Source organism: Cyrtonyx montezumae, unplaced genomic scaffold, assembly GCF_038088225.1.
Source record: "Cyrtonyx montezumae isolate F1298 unplaced genomic scaffold, pur_monq_1.0 scaffold_5, whole genome shotgun sequence".
NCBI classification, from domain to species: Eukaryota; Metazoa; Chordata; class Aves; order Galliformes; family Odontophoridae; genus Cyrtonyx; species Cyrtonyx montezumae.
In genome coordinates this window covers 17,401,341-17,422,481 of record NW_027072056.1, presented here as the reverse complement: position 1 = coordinate 17,422,481, position 21,141 = coordinate 17,401,341, and the positions used below count along the sequence as shown (strand labels likewise).

The 21,141-nt window shown below is 37.7% G+C and overlaps 1 long non-coding RNA gene across 1 annotated transcript; it reads left to right on the top strand.

The window, feature by feature from the left end:
- Positions 1-9,363: 9,363 nt before the first annotated feature.
- LOC136056150 (uncharacterized) lies at positions 9,364-20,788 on the top strand. The gene is made up of 3 exons (XR_010622914.1): positions 9,364-9,475; positions 14,676-14,836; positions 20,745-20,788. It is a non-coding gene; the product is annotated as an uncharacterized LOC136056150 (long non-coding RNA).
- Positions 20,789-21,141: the final 353 nt, after the last annotated feature.

Sequence of the window (21,141 nt, the reverse complement as noted above, 5' to 3'; positions counted from 1 at the left end):
TAGACCTCTGTTCAAGCCTGGATAATTGCCACAAAGAGAATACTGGTTCTGCTGGATTACTGGCATTGTAGTAATACTACTTGTAGTCACACACTACTTGTTTCAGTTTTTAAGCTTCTGATTGACTTTTGTTTGATTTTCACTTTGTCACTTTTTTCAGATTTTCAGTGCACTAGTAACTCTGCTGTTATCGTATTTTAGGTGCTGCTGCTGCAATAACCTTTGTGTGCCACCCTAAAAGATACTGCCTGCACTTAGACTTGGAATGATATTAAAAGTTGCCACCTGACTTGGAAGTGCCCAGACGCTTTTATGGTGAGTTTAGTCAAACAAAGCTCAGAACTATGGTCCCTGTTACTTCAGTGTGATGCTTGTTTCATCAGTCACTGTGTTTCTGATAGTTTTCTAAGGGGCAGTTTAAAAGTAGGCACCTCCAGTTCCCTGGCACACAGTAATTTCTGTGTATGTGCATTTTGTTTGACAGTGGCTCTCCACTGCCTCTCCCGGATGCCCACTTTTGAACTTAAAATACCTGATGTGCTCTGTATTTTTCCATGAAGTGCCAGTTCTCACCAGCTGTGGTTTTCCAAATACAGAGACGCACTGTAAAGCAGCCAACTGTCTTGTAAAAAGATGCGAGTTTCTCTGCCAAGAAGAATTTAGCATATGATTCAACTGCAAATATAACACACAACTTCAAAGAAGAAAGACAGAAGAAATTCAAAATGCATATAAATATGATATATATAAATATTTTGATATTTCAGGAGTTCAGACTTCCTTTTTTTTTTCTTAAGAACGTCTTATGCTGCTATATATATCATCATACTAAATGTCTGATTTTTTGTTGCTTTTTTTTAGCAGATAAGTAAGTATTCATTTAGTTTGTGGACTTGAAGTGGCACATGAGCATTTATTTCAGTAAATGCTTAGTTTCCAGTGATGGTGTGCATTATACTCTGACATACCTGTAATAATTCTAGAAAGTCTTTTAAAGATGAATCCTAGCAGCAGAGTAAAGACAGGACAGCAGGCTGGGTAGCACAGGCAGACCACGTGGTGGTGACAGTGATGCTATAGAGCTGACGAGTGTGGGTTAACACCGTGTGCATGTTTCGTGCTTTGCACCTTTCCTGAGGCTGAACTGAAGTGTCACTTTTTAACCACTGCTTGCATTGCCTGGGAGAGGTGTCTGCTATGCTTGGTTGCACAAGTCACGCTTTCATATTGAGGCGTTGACACATCTTAAATAGGAGTAGAGTTTGATCTCTCTCAACCTCATCAGTAGCCATTTTCACAGCACAGTGTGGCAGTTCTCCCACTGCCTTGAAAGCAATTAAATGCTGATGTTGCCCATTTTACAAATAACGAAAATACTCAGGCTGTATTTCAAGAAATGATCACTTTTAACCAGTATTATTTTAACTGATTCTGTGAGCAAAACACGCCACCTCAAATAAATTCATTTTTGCCATGCAGAATTCTAAGTGAACAGCTCAAGAGCTTGCAGCTGATTAGGATTCGTATCAGAAACAATTATCAGAGGAATAGTTCTCTCTGACATCCCAAGCACCCTGGCAGACTGGTGATTTTTCAAGAAGGGCATGCTCTAAGGGCCCTCTGATTATCTATATCAAATTATCCATCGTTATTTGTCTAATGTGTAAATAAACCACCTGTCAATTAGTGTACACACAGATCCTGCAGCTTCCATTCCTTCTCATCAACAGAATCACCAGACGTTAATAACAATAATCATTTTACCAAGTGGTTGTTTACTTTCAAGGTGTTTAATTTTCTAACTTAATCTATCTCTAACTAACTCTTATAAAAATTTTCCGGAGGAAAAACAAAAAACAAACAAAAAACAACAGAGCTATAGAAATAATATTTGGGAATGGAACTGAACCCACCTGCTTTTACTGAAAACAATCTATGAAACTGTTCTATTTTAAATTTGTTTTCTAAATATCAGGGTTATAAAGAACACAGTCAAGAAGTTGCTAACATAAAAGATGCTTTGATTATTGCAGCCTAGTTAAAACACAATATTCTTCTTTAAAACAAGCAAACAGGTCAACGGTGGAGGAGTTTGGTAACAGAGAAATCAGCTTTACCATGTGCTGAAAATATACTTAGGCAGGAGCATGCCTACTTATCAGAAGCCAGATAATGGACAAGATGAAGTGAGGAATATCATGACTCTTAATTTGCTATAAATGCAAAATATTCAATATATGTTTTCTTATTTTTTGTTTTTGAGCAAGTACACACATTTTGATTACTTTGCTGAAACCTCAAAAGATAGAAGAACAGCCACAATGAGATGTGAAGGCTATAGCAAATGCCTGCTGGAAAGTGTCTTTGTTGCTGGGGCAACTGCAAGAGCTTTCACTGTTATTTTCACTGACTAACATTTGCAGTACTTCCCACTTAGTGGTGGCTGTTTTACATAAACATATATTTAAGGCTTGAAAAATGCCAACTTTGAAGTTAATCCAACTGATATTGTTTATGGAGGAACTAGTGTGTCAGGAAAGTAGCTGCCTGTTCATCGTAAACTTGCTTTGCCAATTCTGTTGAATTTAGCAAGACAAGATTTAACATTTTATTTTGGTTGTAGCTAATGAAACTGAGTTGCAGTTCATTCCTTTCCCATCTTCCATGTTTTTCTGTTTGTGGTATAATTATGAGATTCATTGTAATAAGCTCTGCAGTTGAATATTTTATTTAGCTGAAAACAACCTGGGAGAGTCTACATCTGCAAAACACATTTCACCCTGAAAAAAAAACCAAACCATTTTGAACAAAAGGTGGCTCTAGGCAAATGCCAAAATGTCTGATTTTTAGGTGATAAATAAAGAGTATGATATATTCTTTTTTATAAATGGAGACTGGTAGAGAAATGAATGTAAAAGATAATCCTAGCTAAGGCAATGAATAATTAATTGACAATTTAATGTTTAACTATTCAATTAATATTTGCTTGGCAAATCAAACAATAAATTATTCTTCATCATGTAAAAAAACATGGCTAGATTTTTACCTGAAATTCACTTTTCTATTCAAGGCTTTCAAGTGAGCAGATTTTGATAACCAAGGAAAACAGAACATTAAATTTTGTGAAGGCCTTGTGAAAACAACAGCACTGAGGAAGGATTTCATGCTCTTACTGCAGAGACAAGTTCAGGAACCAGGTCAACTTTTCTGGGAGAAAGAAAAGTGACCAATACAAACTAAACTTCCCATAAGAATTTATTTTGATTCAGATGAATGAAAAATCAGGTTCCACTTATAAGTGAATAAGGAAACATGAAACAGATAAATAGCATATAAATTACTTGTTCCTTTTGTGAAGATTCAGAAAATAAACATACACGGACATCTTGTATGCTTTTCCCTCTTGCAACTTATGCAGTATTTCCATGGTGAAGCATCGCTGGGAGAGCGGTGCACAGTCCTCTGGAGGGCTCCTCTGCTCCTATTGCTGGGGGATGATGGCTGCATGCATGGGTTGTACGTTTCTGGGGAGCAGAATTGAGTAAAAGATGGAGAATGTGGTGTCAAGGGCAATGAAAGAGAAGGAAGTTCTGAGAATGGAGTGAGTGAGGAGATCGGGCTGTGTGAGGCCTTCTAACTCCCAAGTACCTTTCAGTGTAAGAGCTGAGGGATCACTTTATTCCTCCTAAAAACTCTGCAGGATCATACACAGTGCTTGCAGGTACCGTGGCATTTTTAATAATATTCACTGTGAGAGGGAATCAGGTTGATACCCCTTCACCCCTGGCAGCATGCAAGTGCCTACAGCAAGCTGAATCCAGTACTGAGAGCTGGGTATGAAAGAGAGCTCAGGCTCAAATTACTCATCTAATCCTACAGTCGTAATGAGCTCATCCACCACCCCATGCCCCTTGGGAAGGCAGGAACCCCCTGTGCTCAGCACACTGAGCAGTATGGCTGCTGCCCTCATGCCGGGTGCTCGTTACACTGACAAATGACCTCAGAGATACAGTTAAGCAAGAGCATGAATGATAACGGAGCTAATGTATGCTTTCTAACTCTGCACACAGTATTTTGTGTGCTTTAAGTAGTGTAGCCAAAATGTAGAATTGGATGCAGGCTTTTAAAAACTTCCCAATAAAGAGAAAGCATTGTTTGATGCTGTGGAAGTTGCAAATCAGCTGGCAGAGCGACTAATGCAGTTTGTTTCCCCAGTATTGCCCTGAGGTACCTTTAGAGATTCATATATAAAAGGCAACTATATAACCCACCCTGAAAAGCTACAGTAGTGCTAGATAAACCTTTGGCATGTTTCCCTGGGCTGCAGAAGACAATTATATGTGGAATAGAAGCACAGCTCCAAACCAGACCTGATTGGATGTCCAAATGCCTTGAGATCTATCTATCCTAATAAAATATGTGGAATCTGACTTTAAGAGCCTGATGTGGGCTCATTTTAGCAAAGGAAAAAAGAAATCTCAAAGGAAGAGGTACTTTTCCCAGTTACATGTGGACCACACTTCCATGCTGGTGCTGTCTACAAGGCAGCAGTGCAGCTGGGGGCATGAGTGAGCCACAAGGGCCTGCTCCAGGTGGAAAGATGCCTACAGATATGGCTAGCTTGGAAGCACTGCCTTGCATTCCAGCCAAACACCAAACAGAAACAGTCATGGCCTAAGAGTGGCATTTAGCAAATGGTGCCTTGGCCTTGGTTTCTCATCATAGTTAACAATTAGCTGCGTAGAAAGGCATGACTTTTAAATTATAGATAAAATTGTGAGTAATTCCTGTGTGGTTGTTATGAATAACGTGGCTTCTGTAAGTACTGTACAAGAAAAGAAAAGGATATTTGGCTTTTAAAGGTACTTTCACAATGTTGATAACATTATGGTGTTATTCTTAAGGCATTTACCCATCTTTTTAATGAAAATATGGGATTTGTGATATTAGATCTTCCTGTTGGTCTGTTCAGACCAGTGGTCTTTGATCATGACCAATGTTGGAACTAATCACAAGTGTTTAACAGGCAGTGGCTTTTGCTAGAAGAATCAGTGTTTTTGAATTGTTCTTCAAAATACATGAGTTCCAATAAAAGCTTCAAAGCAGCTTGATTGCTTCTGCCCAGAATGGACTTTGCTGAGAAGCTTAAAAGAAAAGATTATGGAGGAAAGAGAAAAGAGATCCAACAATTAGTGAACTCAGGATGTGGAGGAATAAAATTCAAGTATTATTTATGCAGACAGAGTTTTGACACGTATTAGGGAAGAAAATATAATTATACATTACAGAAATTACTGGATAAGAAAATGAGCAATTTGATACAGATGTACTGTGTAAAAAATTGAGGTGCAATATTTGTAGTTAAACATTTATAAAAAATGAAAGCTGTGTGTGTATTTCTGTGCAAATGATGAAGGTGACTCTGATTTAAGTCATTCAAAAAGAGTACATTTAAATATGTAAATCAGAGAAGAATGAACTTGGGTGAGGGTTATCAAAGTGTCTGTTATCTCTGAACTTGAACATATGCTCATTATGGTAATTCTGTAGGCTCTTTAGATCAATTGCTGGCACATTTCAGTATTTTGCGTTGCTTTAAATTTGACTTCTGATTTCATCCCCATTTTCCTTTGTGTGTGCTTTTCTATGACTTGATATCAAAGTGCCATTTGAAGGGAAAAATCTTAGACTATTCCTTTAATAGATTTTAGAGGTTTCATTTTGCTGGTTGTTAAGCTGGGAACTTCCCAGAAGAATACGAGGCCTGAACTTCACCACTCAATAAATTCCTGAGTGCATTTAATGTACCATAAACCATAAACTCCATTTAAATTTTCCTTAAAAATGCACATCTTTAAAGCAGTTAAGGTCAGAGAGCCGACTTTTCTTTATTCCTTTTCCTTTTTCTAATACATTGATGCCTTAAGGTTGTTGTTCACTACATATATTTGAAGGCTCATCCATCCATTATTTTAGGAGATGGTATTTATCAAAAAAGGAAGCGCTGTGATTTCACTGATGGAAGAAGATCCCCTCTGTCCAGGTTATACAAGCAACTTTGCAGCAGGTTTCTTCCACATAGTATACAGAAACGATAGGATGAAATTTGACAACTGTAGTATAAATCTCATAAGCACTTTATTTTTTAAGGTGAAGAAAGCAGTTTGGTGAAGATTTATGTTTTCATTTCTTACATAATCCACAAACCATTTTCCCATTAGTTTGAGCACTTGCATCTCTGTCTTTTGTGCTCCACAGGAGCTCTTTTGTTAAGATGTATGTTCATAAAATTATGAAAGTGCCATTACCACCCTTTTATTCATTTGGTGTCCGTGAAGGGAGCTGAAAAGGCAGTTAGCTGGAAAGCATGCTTTTACTATTCGTAGAGTTAACATCAGAATCTCTGCAGATTGTTATTCCCATTGTTTGCTGGTGTCTGCTCCCTTGAGTTTTGTTTGTCAGAACAGGGTGTGGGATAAATGCAGACACTATGAACAGACAGAATGTTTTTGTTCGTTGCTCACTTCCATTCCTTCTGATGTTCAGCAGAGTATTCCCATACCTCCTTATCTCTGAGATGGCTTAAAGTCCCTGTCCGTTTGCTGTCCAGAAAAGAACAGGCCACTTAGAATTAAACAATGTTGGAAGCATTATGACATTTTTTTGAAGAATAAAAAACACAGGAGGCCTTAAACATCGTAGAAAAATCCCCCAAATCATTACTTTCCACGGAGTAGACAGCTAAATCATTGCTTCATTTTACATGTCCATGCTGTGTTCCCATGTGACTCCTGCAATGATGCGAGTATGGGACTTCATGGGAAGAAGCCTGAAATAATCTTGCAAAAAATGTCAAAGTATTTCACCTGAGGAAAAAAAAAAATTTATTCCTTTTCAGATAACAGTATTTTGACTTTCTGGAGAAAAAAAAAAAAATTAAATATTTGCTCTTTTAAATGAAATGAGTAACTTCCAGAATGACTTCAGGAGTATAAGTATTCATCACTTCCCTGGGTAAGTTGTCCTGACGGTTAGTTATCCACAACATACCCCATTTAATTTGAATTGTCTATCATTGGCTTCCAGACATTGCATGAATTTACTCTTTTCCCTGCTTTCTAAACCAACCATAACCATGCATATTGGTCTCTGAAAACCATAAAAGAGGAGTTTATAAAAACAGCCAGTCTAATAGTTATTATATCGAGGTTTTAAATTTGGTAATGTTTACAAGTAGTTCTCAGTAAACACAAGTCAAGGGTCACTAGGAGTTGCTGTGAAGCTTGCCTTCATAACATGGACTCATGGTACAACCTTGTTACCAACCCATATGCAGACGAAATAAAGTAGATTAAACACAGAACCATAAAATGTCTTGAGTGGGAGGGGATCTACAAAGGTAATCTCCAAACAAAAATGTTATCTCTGATACTCTGTTATTGTGCTTTTCAACTAGAGCTGACAACGTCCCTTTAATAAAGCATTCAGTTTTTTGGTTGACTAACAGTCATTGTTCTTTGACCAAGACTGCGCTCTAATCTTGGATGCTATATGAATATAAAAAGAGCTAATGAAGATTTGTAGAAAATGGCTTGGCATTTTTCCATTACAGCTAATAGAATTACGGAGATGATGGATTGCCCGCTGGAGGTTTTGATATCTCTGAATAAAGAAGACAACCTGCAAGCAATACTTGCAGTCCAGGCGTTGCTATATACTGTGTTCTGGGGCTCTGCAGTATAAAGAGGATGTAAAGATGCTTGACAGCATCCAGAGGAGGGCAACAAAGCTGGTAAAAGGGCTGGAGGGCATGTCCTGCAGGCAACAGGGAGAGATGGCACAGATTTCATATCCTAGAAACTGCAGGCTTGTTGAGCTGATCAAACTGTAGTTCAGTATCTCATCTCCTGCCACCTGTTCAAGTGCTTACTCTCAAATTCAGAAATGCATAAGGAAATGTTAGTTCAGTCTGTGATGACAGAAGGTTAAGTTCTATTACCTTATTGTCTGTGTTTAATTGCATGCACTGTCTTGCCCTTGTTACCGTAAAGCAATTGATCAAGAAAATCTCTTAAGTTGAAGTGCAGGCATTCTTTAATTCTGGATGTGTGGGGGATACTCTTCTCCTATCGTGCATACCTTGAACAAAAAGGTTTTTACTTTATATACATTCAGAGGTCTTCTCAAAGGTACATACGTATCCCATACAAAGACTGGCAGAACCTCTCTTATCTATTCAGTACGAAGACACAGACCCTTCCCATTATCTAAACAAACTTATCCATTAATGAATCCATTAATCCAATGGTTATCCATTAAGGGCCTTAGCAGGCTGTACTTGCATGACCCTTGCTTATGCAGCATGCTATGCTTAACTAATTTACAAAATAATAATGTGTCTTTGTAGCCAAATATTTAAAATTTTCTCATGAAAAAAATAATGCATTTTGAATATTTTTTCCTAACTGTATTTTGTTCACTGACAATAGATATGATGGAGAGGAGATTTTATGTCCAAAAGAAAAGAGTCGAGACCTTTGAGTTACACCTCTCTTGGCTGAAATAAAAAAATATAGCATATTAAAGCACAGACATTTATGAAAATAGTCTTGGGGTTTTTTTCATCTAAAACACATTGGAAAAGATTTCAAAATTATCAAGGCATTTCATTACACAAGGTTTAAAAAAAAGTCTCAAGCATGAATTTGATTTTAGTTTTGAGCTTCCTAGGTAATATTGTTTACAGAGTGAAATAAACAGATCAAATGAAAGATTTTGTGTTATTAAAATAAACATGGGTTATTTCCTATTTGACTCCATATTTTGAGATTGGGAAATTTCTTTCTACTACTTATTCCATATTTTTAAACAGTGATGCAATCATAATGATGATAAAATAAGTCAGAGCATTATCTCTGCTGTCCAGATACTTCTGTTCAGCCATACCAGGGACATTATTTTCAGCAGAAGTATTCCAGGGGGAAAATAAAACAAAACAAAAAGTGTTTGCTAGTCTTGCCTTTTCTGAAAATGTTGACAACCTAAATAATTTAGAAATATTTTCTTAGTATCACCTACAGATCCATGTTAGTGTAATTAACACGTTGGTTCTTGCCTATGTTTTTCCTGCCTGTATGACTGTTCTGTGGATATTTCACAGTCTTACATTTTCCTTAACTATTCCTATGCATCATTAGAACCTCTGTACTACAAACGATAGAGAAATTTGCTTTATACTGAGGAAGAGTAGCATGAAGTCACAGTGGTCTCTTTTCTTTGGCCAAAAGGTTAGACTTTAGGGTTTTAATTCCTAACTCTTAACTTGAATATTGTTTCCCCCTTCACAGAAAGCACAAAAATATCATGAAAGCAGAGAAAATTGTATCACCAAAATGTTCCCCAGCAGTCGCCACCACTAGAAGTCAACGTCTGATCAGCTTTTTTCAACCTGACCAAGAATTTTCTTCTGACATCTGTGAGTAGACTTTATTTTCTTGTCTTTTTACCTATTTAGAAGCATTTTCTTGTAGTTTATGAGGTAGTCGGTGTGTAAAAGATTTTGTCTGCCTGGCACAAATCACTATCCTTTAGAGTCCAACTAATAAGTGATTTACATCTGGATGTAACCTAACCTCTAGAAATAAATCAGTCTGGGCTTATCACAAACATTTGGATCTTAACCCTGTAGAAGTACTGACACATAGAGGGAGATTTCAGAAGAGAGCCTTATCACCAAGTAGTACTGTGATATAAACAGATCCTTTTGATAAGGATAGGATCCAAAATCGAGAGCAGCATCTCAGTCAGCTTAATGGAATACTTTAGAGACATAGCCAATTTTTAGTACCGCCTAGTACCAGCACAGAAAAGCAGAAGGAACATATACATCATTGATTTTTATCCCTTTCAGAGCAGCCTTTCTCAATATTTTTAATGAAACATTATATGATTGCAATGTGAAGTGTAACAGAATGGCATAGTTTTATACTTTCTTAATTGGATGCTAATATCCATGTCAGTATTTGCATGAAAAATGGTGTACTAAGCCAAAATATCAAGGTTTTTAAAGCTCATAATCATTCTTCTGCTGATACCATCTGTCAGCTTAATCTTCACCTCCCAGAACTCAAGGAAGATGGTGCCTTCAGGGAAGGGAAAAGGAAAAAATTACTTTTACGGAAGTACAGTAAATTGAGCTTGGACCACAGAGTCGAAATCCCGTTTGATTAGACACGACTTATTAGTTATTAATTGTCAAAGTTGGAAAATAATTAAGAATTACTGTCAGGGCACTGACACTCATCCCCCCAGAAGAGGCTGCCAGGCTCCCTCAGGAGAGCACTGAAAGAAGAGCGTAGGTTCAGTTAGCATGGCGTGCTGGGTAAGAACTGACATGAGAGCATCCTTCAGTCAACATTTCTGCACGAGAGTGACAGTCTGTGCAGCCTCTGCTCTGCCACGGAGGTTCAGCAAGTGAGGGCTTTGCATATGCTACATGCCTGACTCTACTTGAGCTTGTTACTTTTACACATGCCACCTCAAAGGGTACACGTCCTTCTTCTATCATCAGATACACACTAAAACGAGCAAAAAAGGTGAGGAGTGGAGCTGGAGAGCAGATCACCTGCTGCACTTCATTCTGAAATTAGAACAAGCAAGCACATATCTTCTCCAAGATTATCTCAAGTTTCTGCAATACTGCAGGGGCTACAGGCCAGTCCTGCATTAACAAAAGAAAAAGGTGCATTATGAAATGCCTCCAGCTGTTAGCAAATCCTTTGACTTTACTAGATATTCTATTCCATTACTAGATACTCTTCTACTTTACTAGATATTGCCCTAAAGAAATCCAAAAACTGTTGTTCTCTCAAAATGTCACTATTGTTTGAATTCGGAAGGCAAATGCATCAGGTCTTTAACGTCTGTGCTTGCACAGCAGCTGTGCCTTCGAGCTTTCAATGAGCTACTTGGCCTCTGCAAACAGCTGTTAGTAATCCCTGCCCATGGGACAACGCAGGCCAGAGCTGCCTCTGCCTCCAGTGACAAGTACTGTATTGCAATGGGAGACCTGCAGAACAAAGCAGGTGGTGCTGAGGTCTATATCCTGCACGTTTGCAGTTTACTCTGCGTTAGATCTGTAGACAAAGACTCCTCTGCGAGTGGAGCGTGTTTTGGAGTCTCAGGGTGCATCCTTCAGAGGAATCTCTGGCTCAAACTAGAGTCTGCTTTGCACAGAAAGTCCATGATCAGGAACAGAGGAGATTAGTAAGAATTGCTTCCAAGATGCCCACCTAATCTAAATTAAATAAATAGATCTTATTCCTTTATTTCCCCCTTTGCTTTAAACAAGTATGAGCTCTAAAAAAAATTACAGAGCATTTATGAAAAAATATTTAAAGTGAACAAAGGAGCCAAACTTTTTTAATGTTGAGAAGCATCACATTTTTTTTTGTTTGTTTGTTTTTGTTTTTGTTTTGTTTTGTTTCTTGTCCCTTCCCCAGGAAAAAGCTTTAGGTTTTGTTAGGGAAAGTGTTCATAATGCTTTGAATAGCCAGAGAGAGGAAAAGGAGGAAATACACTGATAGCTATTCTGCTGCCCTGCTAGCTGTCTGCTGGTGATGCTTCCATGCTTGGAAATACAGACCACAAAGAACTATGAAAAAATGACTAAGCATTTAAGAGGCATGAAGGCCCAGACATGTGCATAGAGTGTGGCATTTCTGTGTATGTACATATACGTACATACACTTACATTGTACTCTTTATTTCTGCTACCCAACCCCACCTCTCCCTTTATTTACCTGAATTAATTTGCTTTGTGTATGCTTATCTGCAATTCCTGAGTAAATTTAAGTGGTCTACTGAGTGAGTTTCTCAGAATGAGAGTCTTCAAATGTGCATTCTGATAATGGTAAAAGGTCTTTCATATCTGTTCCTGGTTTTCAGAATATTTAAAAAAATGGGATCCCTATTTTGCTTTTGTTTTCTCTTTTTCCTCCTTTTCTTTTCCATCAATAAGCAATTGCCAGATTAAAAGAAGGAAGGAATGCTTCATGTATTCTCCTGTAAACAGTTCTAAAGCTCAGTAGTTTATTCTACTTCTATTTATTAATACAAGACAGGGTTTAAAGTACCCACCGACACAACACTTATATTCATTTAGCAGTGACAGGTTAACTAGGCTTTCTAAACAAAGAATATTAAGCACCATTCAATCAGTGTCATCCTCCAGTTCTTTGTTGGGACCATTATCCTGGGTTCCGAATTAAACTCCTACATCAAATAATAGTTTGTCAGTCATTCTGATGTGAAAAAATTTCCATAATTTATCCCCTAAGGGGAAATTCTGCCCTGTGCAGAGGACCCACTTCAGTCTGATGTGAGTCTATTGAAGCTTCCAACAACACGTAAGGCCCAGTGCTGGCCCTTGCAGAGACATTTTTCATTGCCAGACTGCATATCACCTCCCTTCTGGAGAAGTTAATTGTGGTTATACCAAAGGCCAAATTAATTTCATCAGCAGCTTACAAATCAAAGTTGGGTCAATAAGGGCTATCATACCACTTCAAATAATAAAATCCCTTATAAGGTGAAGAATTATTTGCCCTTTCTCTAAAGTATTTCTCTTGGGAAATGAAACAGAGAAGGGCAGAGAGTGGCAACTCCATCTATTTCGTACATTCTCAATGTCCTCTCACGTTCATAAAGCCCTAAAGCTAGAGTTTCTTGGCTCTTTCTGTTGTTTAAAAGGTGATTTGAAACTTCTGCTGAGAACATGCTGCTCTTAGTTTTATGTGTCACTGACATATTTCTCTGAAAGACCTTCTAGCCTGGACTTTAACTCAGGACCTGGCAAGTGATTTAGCACTTATTTATTGAAACGTGCATAAGCCTTAAAACCATCCGACAGTTCCAGCACAAACATCTGTCTTTTCGAAAGATAACACCCTGTCAGAATGCCCCGGAGCAGTATCTCTTCCTTCGGTTTGAAGTTGAAGCAGTTACAGCTACAGTAGTTAGACAGCAAGTATTTTTTGAGAGATGACAGCTGGGTTGTCAGACATTAATGCTGTACTACACGATGTTTGTATGTTGCAGCAGAAATGTAATAAGCAATTATTCTTACATTATCGTATATAGGGCTGCCAAATCACTGTCTGAGAGGCAAAATGAAGGACTTGTGGTCTGTACCACTACTGATGATATTAGGGGGTTTCCATCAAGTGTAACTGAAGTCTGTTTTCACTTGTTATATGAGGAAGTGTCAGCTTAAACATCTGTCATAGAAGAAAAAAAAAAGAGATACCAAGTAAATTCTCCAAGGCAGAATTATCCCCAGCATGAGAAAAACAGAAAATGAGTTACTGTAATTGCTGGTGATGAGGAAGTTAATTGCTCATCACCAGCAGTTACAGTAACTAATTTGTTGTGAGGAACTTAACTTACTCATCAGTAGATTTAGTACATAGAGTAAAATCATATTTACTTAATCTTCGGTGTTGGAAGTCTCCAGCAAATTTCGTTGTATTTCACATATGTCATTTTTACACAGCACTTCTGAGAAAATCACTGCATTTCAAAGAAGCTAAGGGATCTCTGGGTAGTACTTATTTAGCTCTGTACTTGTCTTGAGACACAAAAGAACACAAGTCAGGGAGAAGGATGAGCACACACAGTGAATAGCTTCTTCGCTGAGAAAAAAATAGAGACATCTCTTGGAAAAGAGATGCCTGAAGTTGCTATGATACAGGGGTGTGCAATTGTAAATGAAGACTTTAATAGGGAAAAATTGTTCATTTTTTCTCATGCTACAAGAAGTAGGGGACAAAAATGAACTGTCACATTCAAAACAATCAGGAGATAATTCTCCAACATCCAATTAAGCTGTAAGTTTGGGTAAACTCATTAGTTAGGTAATCAAATTAATGGCTATGAGCCAGAAATGCTCTTGAAGTAAAAAGGCCAGCAGCTGAACTGGTGGGAGAAAGAAAGAATCCATCATGGACTTGGAAGATATAATCTCTGCCTCAGTCTTGAAGTCTCATTCTTACATTCTTCCCCAGGGTTACACTATTTGTCACTACTGGAGGGTGGCTAATGGTGTTGACCAGCCCTGATGTGGCTCTTTTCATGCTCTAAATTACAAGTCTAGAAGCTCAAGTGATTCCATTGCCAGAAACCCACTGAAGTCAGTCAAGCTCTTAGGAGCTACTATATCATTTTTATAAACTGCTGAAGAAAAGGAAAAAAGCTTAGGGAAAAAAAAAAAAGAAAACCCAAACTTTTCAAAAGTTTTTTTCTCAACTCAAAGCACCAAATCTTAGAAATTCCATTTGAAATACTTGTGTGTTTTGAAATACTTGTGACTTTCAAAGAAGCAGCATTCAGCAATGACTGTCTTGCCTCGCGATACAGCTTTGCTAAGTGAGGCAGGAAGGACACATGGCTCTGATAGACCAAAGCAGGGCATTTGTTTCAGCCAAATAACTTCTCCAAAAGCATGTTTTTTAGAAATCTTAATCTCACAGCTCTAGTTCCTTAGCTTTCAGCAAATCAAGAAGTAACTCAGCTGGACAGGAAATAAAAATAGTTACTTAGGTCAAAAACAGCACAACAAAATAAATTCACTGTCAAGTCGTATAAAGAAAAATTCATGTAATTCCTTATCCACGCAGGAATGGTGCAACACAAAACCTCCCAGTTGTTTCTTGCAAGAATGAAGGTCTTCAAGAAAAATAGCAACTAAACAGAAGCATTACTTAAACTATCAACTGAGCAAAAGGTTGCTGAGGTCACCTGGAATCAGTCCTAGGAAGCATTAGTATGTAAATATCAGGTAAATTTGTAGAAGTCACTATAAAACTGTTTCTGATGTTGAGCAGTATCTGCTTCCCATTTCATCATGAAAAGAGCACAGCAGCAGGAGATTCTGGTCCACATCCAGTTTTCCAAGCTCAGAGGGAGAGAGGATTGTGAGAGGCCATCCAGCTTGAGGTCCAGAGCGCAGCTTTCCAAGAGCTGCATGCCATGCCATGCCACCACTTCTCAAGTAGGGCTTTGGTGCTATTCTTCCCCTGGGTCAACCACTGTTAGACCAAACGTTGCTTCACGTGTACAGGTGTAGCTGTAATGAATCCATACTGTATTTCTATCTGCAGCACTGTTAGTTAAATGACATTAACATCTTATTATTTATATAGCATCTTATCCACCAATGTCAATTAGATGCTACCTGTCACACAGATCAGTGTCTTCTGAGGTGCATGTTTTCTGGTGAGAAAAGCTGACGAGCATACCTGAATTCATGCATCTATCCAGCCATGTAAACATTCTACAACTCAAACTGTTAAGAAGTCAGCAAAAGTCTACAGAATGATGCAAGCTTCTCTAGCAATTTCACCTCTCACATTTCACACTTTTTGCTGTCTAAGGAAGTACTATATGCTCCTCTGTACTCTAAATAGTTCTCTAGTTCCTTCCTCACATGAACTGAGAATAATAAATAATTTACCTGTTTTTAAGCAAACACTTCCTTTGTTGCCCGAGATTCTCAGTTTCAGATGTGGTGGAGAAAAAACAATATCCTCCTCCCTACCCCCCCCTCCCCTTGCTTCTAAATAACAGCAATTCTGTCTATTTCATCTGCCCCCTCTCTTACACACGTGTAATTTAAGGAAAATAATTGAAACTATAGCTTTTCACCTTGCCATGTCTTTGTGGTTTGAACGGGCAAACATCACGAGATAAAATTTCTGCTTCTCAGCTACAGAAATGTGCTCCAAAGCCTGGAGAAATCAGTGAACTCTGTAGGAGTTCACTTGCTGAGCAGGTGTTCATAGCTCATCACAGGAACAGAGGTTTGGGCTTTTCTTTTTTTACCTCTATAACCTGAGCAGCTTTTGCTGCAATTCACACCACTGGTTCTACCAGTCAAGTAGGTTACCATGAGTTAGACTGGACAAATACAAAGGTGAGGTATGAAATGAAGGTCTGTGTCTCCTGTCCAGGTCTTTCTATCCACATGCACTGATGATGCTGGAGGAGCTCTGTCCTGCCTGCCTGGATCCAATGACTGTAAGAGGAGTTTCTTTCCATTAGCTTTTTCCATGTATAACACTGACTGTCTGAGACCTTCTCTCACTTTTACATAACAGGGTATGCCGTCGTCAGCTTTGTGATTTTTTTTAAGTAGAAGCTTGTTTTAAGAAAACAATTGTTAGTTTGTTTTGTTTTGTTTTGTTTCATATATCAAACCAGTGCTTAAGCCCTGCTATAGAAACTAGGCAGCAAACAGATGGGTCAGACTTCACCAGACAAATTAGACTTCTGTTGAAAAAAGAATAAATCCTGCAAATTCCCAGAAATTGAGGTATCCATCTCATGTGAAAAACTGCTACATTTGGAAACACAGCCCTGGTTCATTAAGCAGTGGTTTCTTTTATTTGAAAGGGAGAGGCTGGGAGCCTTAGGAAAGGCTGTGAAGCTAGGCTCTGAGGAACAGTGCATTTCTGACTTCTTTTTCCTTTGTGACAGCAGAATATGACCACAGGTGCTGGTTCTTCACAGAGGCAGGACTCTGTGTGTAAGCACCAGTGCTGAATGATACCGACTAGTAGGTAAGTTGGGATCAGTCCTCTAAGCAGGTCTTCACTCATGGCAAATGTTCACAACTGATTGGGATTGTTGTGTCAGAGGTTAGAGGTTCCAAAAGGAAAAAGGAAGAATCACAATGAAATGGTAGCCAGCAAACAGGTAGTTCAACAAGTGATTTTGAATTTCTTTATTGTATGTTAGTACTTCAAATTCTATGGTTAGGATTTTTTGTGGCCTGTTCTATGCTAGTTTTTCCAACTTCTCTGGGGCTTCTTCTTTTTAAGGGATTGTTGCTTATTTACAGCCAGTCTGTGATCTGCAAGCAGAGGTCCAGGCACAAGAACAATTTGCAATTACTTCTTGACAGTCAAAATTGCAATAATACAGGTGTTACCTTTTTTTCCAGGAAGCTTATTCTCTCTCTCTGTAGTGGATAGCTGCAATTTCAGCTGAAGTTCCTCAGATGTAAGTTATGGGTGGGCTTTTTTTGTTGTTGTTTTTGTTGTTGTTTTTTGGGGGTTTTTTTTTGTTTGTTTTCCTCTCAGTGAATTCTACCATCAGGAAATTGGAGAGCTCTTTGAGTAAATAATCTTCCTTTCAATCTCTTTGTCCTTGCACTTGGATCACTTATTTGCTATGGATGTAATCATAGAGATGAAAAACCTGCAATACTTCAGTCTTCTAATTGGCACTAGGTTAACATAACACAGGTGGCATCTTTTCTTCTTTCTATTTTGATTTCATGTAGGGTTAGATGTGACCATGGTGACCAAACGATACTGCTATGTGTCACCAGGCTAATTTTACTACAGACATTGTGGCTGTTATCTCACTTTCTCTGTCTAGTTGTGCATTTCTAGAAGCCTTAGGAAGTTCTACCTTTTCAAGAGGGTTACAGATATTTGCCTTAGTTAAAATTTACTTGAACAATTTGAAGTCTTTTTTTTTTATAAAAAGATTTTTTTATGTTGTTTTTAGTTTAATAGATTATTTGTTCTCTGATTAAAAGAAAAAAATAAAAGAAATCAGGTTTACCAGCAAGCAGGAGATAAAAGGTAACATATAGCCACTAAAGAAAGGCTATTCAGAATCAGAAATAAATTGTAGTTTTCTTATTTTGTAACCAACTCTACTGAATAATAGAGTATTTTGATAACATACCCTATAAATGTCTTCAGGTAAATACAACTAACAACTGCTAGGTGTATTTTCTGTCTAAGAACTTGGATTGATTTATAGGTTGAAATATTGTTATATTGCTTTTAGAAAGTCTAAATATAGTTTTGCACCAGAAGTGATAGTACGTAGATTAACGAGCAGAATATTAGAGTACTGAAGATAACACAGGTACCTGAAAGACAGCACAGTGAGGTTTTTCAGATTGGAAAATGTCCAAACAGAACACTAAAAAATGCATCATGTTTTTTCTAGTAAGTAAAACTTGGTCATACACAGTGTTTCCATAATGCAGATTAAATCACAGAGATTAAAAGTCAGTTGGTGATGCATGAAGATATATAACCAATAGGAAATGCATGTAATAAATTGGATAAGGAATGGATTAAGCAGGTAATAGGGTGAATTATGAACCTGGCTTTGACCTTGTGGCATGCTGCTTGGATGTCACTGTGCAGTGATACATTTGTCGTGTACTATTCTGCCTGAGTAAAGGGACCTGCATTGTACTTTTCAGACTTGGTCCTGAAATGCATCTGTGCTCAGAGGTAGGTGAATCTCATGTTTGATCTTCTGTACTGAAGCTTTTGCTCCAGGGAATGCAGAGGAGCCAAGCCCATATTCCTAAATCAACTCAGGCTTCATTAGGTGACCTTTCTGCCTTTGCAATCACCTGCATCTTGAGAGAGAGAAGTTATTAATTTACATCATCTAAAACCAAAATAGTGTAACATCTGAACAACTGTCAAGGTAGGTAAATGCACAAGGTTTATATAGTTATTGTGATGGAAGGTCCCAGAGCTGCTTAAGGTGTGTTTGAAACACACGAGAAAAGTGTTTGTCTTCTTTTCAAACTAATGGTAGTTTGAGTATTAGGTTATGTCAGAGTCAAAGTGTATTTGTTCATGATCAGAGCTAGATGTGATGCCGGGCCCTGAGGAATGAGACAGGAATGAGGGATTAGGACTAAACTGGCACATCTTCTAGTTGTCATGGAGAGAAGGGCAAACAAATAGGAACTCCCAGGTTGGGACAAGGATAATTTCTCACTTAAAGCCATTCACAAAGGACAGTCGTCCATGCTTTTGTAGCAATTAATATTAACCTCCATGCCTAGCTGGGCTTCAGACCATTACTAAACTGTGTCCAAATTTCAGGTTATTTTCCTTAGTCATTCACCGATTTCTTTAATAGAACAACTTGTTAAGAAGTGGCACAGTTAGAATTTCCAGGTGACTGAAGATATATGGATAAATTCCCAATATTTCTCAGTTCCACTATTCCAAGAGGTAGAGGAAAAGCACTTTTAACAAACACAAGGAAATTTCTCAAGGAAATAATAAATTTTTGTGTTAGGAGTAATGCAAAGTTAAGCACATACCTCAACTCTGAAATTTGGTCTGCATCTTTGATGTTAGTGATCAAATATTCATTGCCTTGATTATTCAAATAATTAGACATTTTATCAGTGTCTTTCAAACGTTCAGAAGTAAAAAGGCAAATTCCTTGAAGGGGTGTTCAATATTTAGTTTACTGTCAGCAGAAGAGTCATTAGGCGGGAGGATGGTGTGACAGGGAAAGAAGTGTTTGTTGCAGAAGGCCTCAGACTGTCAAAGTGAATGCTTTGAAATTTTTGCTGTGTTGATGGAAGTTCTTGCTCAAAAACTGCAGGTCAGATCCTCACTTGGGGATGCTTATCACACTTTTAGCAGCTTTAATGGAAGGAGAGCCAAGCGAAGCTAAGAAGCGCTGGTCTTGGATGGAGGATCTAGTTGAGCACCCCTTCTGCTTTGACTTTACCAGTGTTTCAGGACAGCATTGTGAGGAAAGTTGGCATTCTGCCCTTATGCAGAAGTGGCAACAAATATAAAAATAGACTTACAGGTCATGTATAATTAAAACTGGATACAGAAATTCCTTTATGAACAACAGTCACTGAGGCTGGTGAAATCCCATCACTTTTAAGGTTATAATTTAGCAGTGGCTGAAAAAGAAATGTAACATATTTAGATAGTTATTATATTTAATTGCTTCAAGCTTTCTAACTATTGTGTGGATGTCACAGAGGATTATAATAAAATCAGTTCAAATCTCATGCATAATGTGCTAGAAATTTTTTTGTTTGTTATAATTCCTACCCTTTCATATTAATTATAATCATGAGAGAGAATGTAGGCTGCAGTTGTCTTGTTAATGATAAATACAAATATGGCAACAGTATTTTCATTTTACTTCTTTATTTCACTCTGGGTCCACCTTGTGTAAATCATATCTGCAAAGAAAGAACAATGGGAGCTTGTCAGTGTCTGTGCACTGTAGAAATGAGTGCATTTAGAAAGTAAGTATGCACATTATTTTTATTGAGGAATAAAATAGAAAAATGCCTTGCATCACTTTCTGCTATGGATTTTTGTTATGGCTTCATGCTCTGTACTTCAGATGCTTAGGTAAGCATGAAGAAATATATTGTTTTAAAAAAGAGACAGAAGTAGTTTGACTTAAACAATATTTTATTGGTTACATTGTGTCTAGTATTATCTAGAAAAAAAAAAGACTTCAGCACAAACTCTATGATGTGCACAATTAGTTGAGAAAAGAAACAAGCATACAGCAGACAAGGTAAGTAAGTCTATCTTACCTGGTTGGTTCTAGAAGACCTTTTGGGACACAGTGGTATCCATTAGAGCTAAAACACTGACAGTGAAGTAGTGACAAATGGCACAAACATGTAACAGTAAACATGTTTACATGGTATTTATTAATTCCTATCAAAGGCTGTAAAGGCTTAAATCTTACCTTCTGTAATTTTACCTCAGGTTGCAGTAACACTGGTGAGACATGTTCAGTGATAAGAAGGGCAAGTCTTAAACTACTGAACAGCAGTACTGACTCATACAAAGAATTAAAAACATCACTGCTTTTTTTCTTTCTTTTGAATGTAAGATTTTAAGGTACCTTTACAAAAATCAAAATAGGTAATTTCTGAAGAGAAACAACCATATTCAAGAGGCTCTTCTTTTCCTTCAATGCCGGATCAGAAAAGAAAAGATTGCAGTTGTTGCAAAGGAGTCAAGGAGAAGGAGGGCAACTGGGAGCGTTAAAAGCAGGCAAGTGTGTTTCTTTTTTTTGTTTTATATCTCCTCAAACTAAGAAGGATATGACCTCATTGTATTCTTTCCTTTGACAACGATATTTCATTCATACTGCAAGAGTCCCATGTTCCAGTCAAGCTCAAACAAAGAGCTAAAATAATCCTTCAAGCAATATATAAAATATTATCTTATGATGGCCAGACAGGTTTCAGTGCTGGCAAAATAATGCACTGTCCCTCTCTGATGGACTTTGTCATTACTAAATAGCATGAGTTTTGCA